Here is a 7,531-nt window from a genome sequence, read left to right on the forward strand (position 1 = left end):
ACTCACCCTTCATGTTAATTAAAGCAATGGACCTCCCTATGCCAACACTGTACGTTTCTTCACCATAACTGCATATGGAATTAGGCAGTGCCATTGGTAAGAGTCGATCTACAATAAAAGAAAAAAGAAAACATTCAAAAAGTGTTTGAATTCATAACTTTGCAAGTTCAATAAAAAATCAAAAAGGAAGTTTGACAACGGCAGCTTGTAGTTATGTGACTATTCTAAGTATTACATTTATAATGACATATATAAGAAAATAACTCTTCAAAAGCTAAAATAAGCCAGTACCTTCATGATGGTGAAAATATTGCCCATGCGAGTCCTGCTTCACCACTGTGGTGGGAGCCTTGTGGAAGCTGAAATCATAGTGCTTCTGAAACTAGATGAAAACCTAAAGCAATGCCCTAACATATTCCTCTTTAAAAAAAAATTATACAGAAAAGATTTTTAAGAAGTATCAAGAAGTACTGTAGGAAAATAGGAGAGCTCTGTTATGATTTGAAATACTTGTTAGTGGTCATTTTGAAGTATGATTATGTGTAGGTATGTGTTATGTGGATATAGGGGTATAAATATGTATGTGTGTATGTATATATATATATATATATATATATATATAGATGTGTATATGTGTATGTAAATATATATGTATATGCGTAGGTGTAGGCATATGTTTGTTATTTAAAGGAAAGCAAGAATTAAAGGGGATAGGAGTTCATAAGTTTTACTTCTTCCTACTCCTTTTCGCACATGAGATAGACGCATGTTTATACAGGAAAGTAAGATACTTTGCTGTTTTCTTTTTAAATTTATTTTTCTTCTTTACTTTTTCTTCTTTTAAAATGTTTGAACATTATTGTATTTTATTTTTTTCTTCTCTCATGTTTGAAATAAAGAAATCAAATCAATCAGACACTTGTGTACGGTGTACAGCTCAGTCGCAGTCACTGCAGGGGCCTGTACCATGAAGCCGGTTTAGCTGGCTAGCCAGATATGTTTAAGCTTAGTTTGTGCCAATCCTGGGTTTTAGGTACTATGAAAGTAGCTCAGCTTTAATCTGTGTATCTTACGCTGCACGGCTAACCTGCTCCGGGGCAGGTTATGTTCTGGATTCGAGATCTCAGATTTAAGTTTGACCAATCAGCTGTGAGCAAAAAAATATATATAGATGACGTAACTAATTCCCAGCGTCTTTTGCAATGGCTTCACCTTTTCTACCGAATCCTGTGGACATCTCCGCGCAAATTGTTAGAAGAGCACTTCGTAGAGAAAGAGTTTTTAGGGACAGACAAAATCCCCTTGACTTTCCTGATACGTACTTGTATGAAAGGTACAGATTTTCCGTAGAAGGAATCGGTTATATTTGCGAACTTCTTGAGCCGCACATAACAAATGTGACTCGTCGAAGCCATGCCCTTACTGTACCGCAAATGGTATGAATTGCGTTGCGTTTTTTTTTGCAAGTGGCACATACTTGAACGCGGTCAGTGATTTAGAGAACCTTGGGAAAAACACGGTTTGTCGAACCATTCGCAAGGTGGTCCTTGCACTGCAGGGGTACATAAATGGCTTCATTGTGTTCCCTGGACATTTATCGACCATGTCCATAAAAGAGGGCTTTTATAAAATTGCCGGTAAGATATATTGATAGGGTGACATATGAACAATTCAACCGTTCACATTCAGGTTCTTTTTTTCTTTCCAAAAGGCAGATTTATATATATTATAGGCTACATTAGCTACATATTAAGTATTTTTAAATCCTATGATAGGATTCGCTAGAGTCATAGGAGCAATTGACTGCACACATGTTGCAATCTCCACAGCTCTAGGAGAACATGAGGCTGATTATGTGAACAGAAAGTCCTTTCACAGCCTTAATGTTCAGGTAGGGCTACTATACACATGAGATGATTTTTCATTTGCATTGAGATTAACCTTTTAAATGAATAATAACTTTAACAGATAGGACAATGATTTACTGTACATTTCATCTGCAGATGACTTGTGCTCATGAATACATGATCACAAGTTTGGATGCCAAATGGCCTGGCTCAGTGCATGATTCCAGAATCTTCCGTGAGTCTGTGTCGTGTCAGCGCTTCGAGGAAGGTAAATTTGGTACAGTACAAAACATCATTTTAATTGTGACAGAAACATTTACACAATTTTCCCCTTTTCTGTTCCCTGACAGGGCTTTTTGATGGCCTGTTGGTAGGAGACAGGGGTTATGCATGCCAGAGGTTTTTGCTAACTCCCTATCCTGACCCGCAGACAGGGCCACAAAACCGCTTCAATGTGGCCCTCAGTAAAACCAGGGTTAAGATCGAGATGACCTTTGGCATCCTAAAGGGACTGCCTTCGGCGCTTAAGAGCGTCACCACAGCGGGCATCACAGATAGTGGCTGCATGTGCAATTCTGCACAATATAGCCACTATCAGAAAGGAGCGAGTACCACCACAAAACCAGCTTCTCGCCGATGAAATTGAGCCCATCACACTTGACCACCCAGCTGGGGCAGCTGTCAGAGATGCAATCACAACACACAATTTTACTTAATAAAAGCACATTGACACTGCAGACTGGTCTCAAACGGTTTTATTGGTCATGTGGCTAGGGAGGAAGAAAGAGCAAGAGAAAGTTAAATTAATAAATATACAATGTTCATATTAAAGTGTTACTTGGTTAAATAAGTTCACATACTGAGATCTGTTTTTCCAGCTGTTTGATCTCCAATTTACTTTTTTTCATTTGGAGCCTCCTCAGCTCACAGTCCAGCTCCTTTAGGGAACAGTCTAGTTCTAGACTCCTTTTGTAAAGGACCCTGACAGAGTCTGTTTCCACCTGAAACATCATTCCACCACAAACAATCATTTAAAGTTTTCTGGAGGTTAAATAAAATGTTTTTTTTTTAAAAAGTGGCATAACTAGGACTGACTAATTTAGGTCAAGGGTGTTAAGAATTATCTTGTTCACATTCCTCCTATAGCCCATTGAAGCAGAGGCCTCAGTTTCTGGGGCAGGTTGTGAAAAATCCTACGATAAAAAAAGATAAGTGTAAGGGCCAGTCACTATTTTATGACGCATTCAAATGTGTGCCATAATAAAAAGCCCAGTGCATTCACCTCAGCAGCTGCATCAGAACACACAGAGTGTCTTCATCATTTGCGTCACCCTAATAAATAAAATGAGGCCAATGTAAAGCATAACTGTTATAAAGCAGGTTATGTTGATGGTGTTCTGTCTGCTGCATACTGACATCTGTGTGGGAGACGGTGCGTATGTGTGCTGGCTTCAACAGGGACACTGCATTTCCCTCTACTGCACAACATAGAGGCAGAAAAATCTGAAGTTAGAGTAATAAAATAAAAAATAAAAATAGTAATGCATTGCACACATACCCAGAGTCACTAGCTTAGAGGAGCCAGCACCAGGGTCAGATTGCACAGCATCTGTAATGCCATCTATAATCGGCCTCTCCTTATTGTTACTCAGAGCCGACTCCTCTGCCACAGTGTGTACAGGACGAGCTGGCTCTCACACAGTTTCACGGAGGTCACACTTTTTTCGGTTTGCTGCAAACAAGTTATTATGATAAAATGTTCACAAAAATAATAAAAGGTTGTGGTAAATACTCACCACTTTGAATTATATTTTTATATTTTGTCTTGATCTGCTGCAAAGAACGTTTGGAGTTGGGGTTGCATCTAAAAGTCAATGAATATCATTTTTTTAGGATGTGATAGCCTATACATTCACACATATGTTGTGTGTATGTGTGTATGTATGTATGTGTGTATGTATGTATGTATGTATGTATGTATGTATGTATGTATGTATACTCATTTCATTTTAGCATTTAAAACATTTTTTAAATCAAAAGTTGTAACTGTTAACATTAGTGAGGCCTAATGCACAGTGAAGTAACATGAACAATGGTTTTGCCATTACCATTAACAGAATAATAAATGCAAAACTATTGTTCATTGTTAGTTCATGTTAGCTTATGCATTAACTTATTTTAACAAATACAACCTTATTGTAAAGTGTTACAAGCGAACACATATAGGCTGCATTACACTGCAAAAAAATTTCTTCTTATTTAGTATTTTTTCTTGTTTCCAAAATTATTAAATCAAGATGCATTTACTAGTTAATTAAGTGACAAAAGATTTATTTGTTTTCTTAAAAATAAAATCAAAATAAAGTGAGTTTTTGCTTAAAACAAGCAAAATTATCTGCCAATGGGGTGAGGAAAATAATCATATTTCTGTTTGGGACAAAACAGAAATTTTCTAGAAAACATATCTTATGTCATGTAATTATCTAGTAAATGCATCTTGATTTAAGAATTTTTAGATATTTAGACTAGAAACAAGACAAAATTACTAAGTAAGAAGAGCGTTTTTTTGCAGTGTATATACACATATTTTTACATGAATGACCTAAAGCCTAGAATGTTTTTAAAAAAAAAAAAACTTTTTTTACATACGCTTTAATGCAATCAGCAATTTTCCTCCAACATTCTTCTCTTGCTTTGGCAGCAGAGACAGTGTTACTGCGTGCTTGAAATACACTTTTATATTCTTCATATTTCTGAAGTATAAGCTCTTGCTCCTCCGCGGAAAAATATATGGCTCTCGCTCTATCCATATCGAACGCGATTGGTTGTTTAGTGCCGACGTCACTCTTTTATGTGCACGCGCGCGTGAAGTAATCATAGCTTCAGGATCAAAGCTTGAGTTGACAGAGAAAGTTGATGAGCTGCGTCATGGTACCAATAAAGCCTGATTGCATCGGTTTGGTTTTGTCAACTCAAAACCAATCCTGTAACCCTGAGTTTGTTCAACTACCTTCATGGTGTAGGCCCCAGGTGTATTGTTCAGGCAAACAGTCTTTGCATTTGACCACCGCCACCTTCTCCTGGCTCTGAACACAACCGTGTGTGATGTGCTGTGGTGCTGATTAACACGGGTCCAGCCTCCCTCCATCTCTCTGATGAAGCTGCTGTCCTTCTGCCCCAGTGTAGTGATGCTGCATGTGGAGAACTCTCACAATGAGGCGTAGAGCTAGCCACTGACAGCAGGTCTGCAACCACAGATTCTGCAAATGATGTACACCACTGAGAGTCGCTAAACTGTCTCCTGTCTAATGACGCAGTGCAGTTACCTTACTACAGATAATTGCTTTTTGTTACAATGTAAGGCACTGTTGTGCTCATTTTTTTAAGTTTAAAGGGGTGGTAAACCACGATTTCACTATTCTAACTTAAGCTAGCGTGTAATGTTGCTGCTTGAGCATAAACAACATCTGCAAAGTTACAACGTTCAAAGTTTAAAGCAAAGGGAGATATTTGCTTTTAAAGAAATCAGTTTCTAAGAACTACAGCAAACGGCCAGTAGGCGACTACACACATTCCTCCAGGGTTGGTGACATCACCAGGCTCAATATTTACATAAACCCCTCCTCCGAGAATATTAAATAAGGGGGGTGAGGCCATTTTGTATCGCCGCGCTGTTGTGGTATGGCTGGAGTGTTGTTGCCGCGATGCCGAAGAAACGCTGTTATATTAATCCGGATTGCAGGTCTGGGGTACTTGCTCTGTTCAGCCTTCATAGGGACAGGGGTGCGTTGCAGAGCGTTTAACATACAGCATGTTATATGCACGTGTGTTTGAGTCAGCGGGGAATCAGACGCGCGCAGGGCTCCCGCAGCACATCTAACAGAGGAAAACATCCACCGTCTTCGCGATTTCAATGCCGGATTTGCACAACATCAGCTGCGTGAAAAAAACACTGCCGGTGCGTGGATGCACGACGCGCGCGGGGTTCACTCCCGCAGCACATTTCACGGAGGAAAACTTTCACAATGTTCGCGAGTTCAATGCAGGATATGCACAACGGCTTGTCCTGAAAGCTGGATTTACAAACAGAAGCTGTTTACGGGCCACAACCTGTAAGTCTGATTTATTTTCATCGATGTGTTTTCCTGTAATAGGTTGTAGCAAGGAAGTAAACAGATGACAACGCTGTTCTGCAAACCAGTCTGTTAAATGCTTATTCATACTTAACGTTATCCGACGAACACCTAACGTTACAAACACTAACGTTAATATCTCAACAGCGAACTTGGCATTAGTGTAAATGATTCTTTGATTAGAGCTTTTATGTATTGTTTATCTACAGGCATGCTAAACATGGTTCTGTGTGTGATTTGGCTACTATAGTAAAGCCAGTGTTTAGTGTTTTGGGTTAATAGTTCTTGCGACAGATATTTGGCTATAATCGTTCTAAAAATACAAAAGTAACAGTGCCATTCAGTAGCGATCACTATAGATCCGCAGTCTTTACTCATTAGGACTGAACGGGTTCTGCTCGATCATCTTCACTAAAATGTTCTGGGTCTGATTGGGGCTCATATGGTTTTATTGACGCCATTGTTTCTAATACTGACCAAAGCACAGTCTACCGGTAAGGTAAGGGGCGTGGCGTTTCCGACAAACGTGCACTGCGGTTAGCGAATCACAACACACTGGGCCAGCTAACCAATCAGAGCCCATTGCGTATTTTTGAGGGACTGGCTTCATACAACCCGGAAAGCATCAGACCATTTTACAAGGAGGGACAGAGCAGTGTAGAATAAATGTCAAATATATGAAAAATAAAGATTTTTTTAAAAAAACGAAGCATTAACACATGTTACAGTGCACCCCACAAACACAGTCAAGCCTTCAAAACAATGTGTTTTACCACCCCTTTAAGGAAAGCATTTTTATAGAAGTATCACAGATCAAAATCATTTGGGGCTACTGGGGCTCATATGTGCATATTGCACACCATGAAAAATGTGTTGTTTCATATCATTTATATCCAAAAATAAAGACATGAATTTACAATAAGACCTAATAAATGTAATAAAAAAATAATAATCATATAGGCCTAACCAACCATGATCTGGACCCTGGTCTGGAATAGATTCTGTTGGCTTTGGACATGCCCTTGATTGGCTGACTCTTGAATCTGAAGGTAAAAGTCAGTCAAAACATCTTTGTTATTTAAAAAACTAATGTACAATATAATAAATGATTTTCCTTTAGGATGATGAAATCTTATTATGTGAAGTAGAAGGTTTTGCCCTTTGCGGACGTGACTTCTCTCTCATTATACGCTGGACTTTACAGCTGGACTGGATCCTTTTTCTCTCTTTGTCTGTGAAATCAAACATTACACTATATCTGTGCATCATTAAGATCAGACAGTTTGTTACGCACATCAAGATTGATAAGATTATGACCGTCTGAATCGTAGTACAAATTATTAATATAATTTAAAATATTTAGATTACATCTATTGTTCCATCAATCTTTAATTATATTTTTAAATGTTCAGTCAAATGTTATACTGATTGCCTAAAAATGTGGATGTTCAAAAACTACATTATATTACTTCACCATCACTGGTTGGACCTTTGGGTCATTTTTGTTTGGTTGGTCAAACAGATCTCTGGATTCCTTCAGAAGATTGCTGA

General features: G+C 38.4%; 1 pseudogene across 1 annotated transcript; it reads left to right on the top strand.

The window, feature by feature from the left end:
- The first annotated feature begins 1,202 nt into the window (after positions 1 to 1,202).
- On the top strand, positions 1,203 to 2,563 carry LOC307117298 (putative nuclease HARBI1; annotated as a pseudogene). The gene is made up of 4 exons: positions 1,203 to 1,637; positions 1,776 to 1,891; positions 2,004 to 2,115; positions 2,198 to 2,563. The product of its transcript is annotated as a putative nuclease HARBI1 (transcript).
- Positions 2,564 to 7,531: the final 4,968 nt, after the last annotated feature.

The sequence above is a fragment of the Gobio gobio genome, assembly GCF_949357685.1.
Source record: "Gobio gobio genome assembly, chromosome: 21".
NCBI classification, from domain to species: domain Eukaryota; kingdom Metazoa; phylum Chordata; class Actinopteri; order Cypriniformes; family Gobionidae; genus Gobio; species Gobio gobio.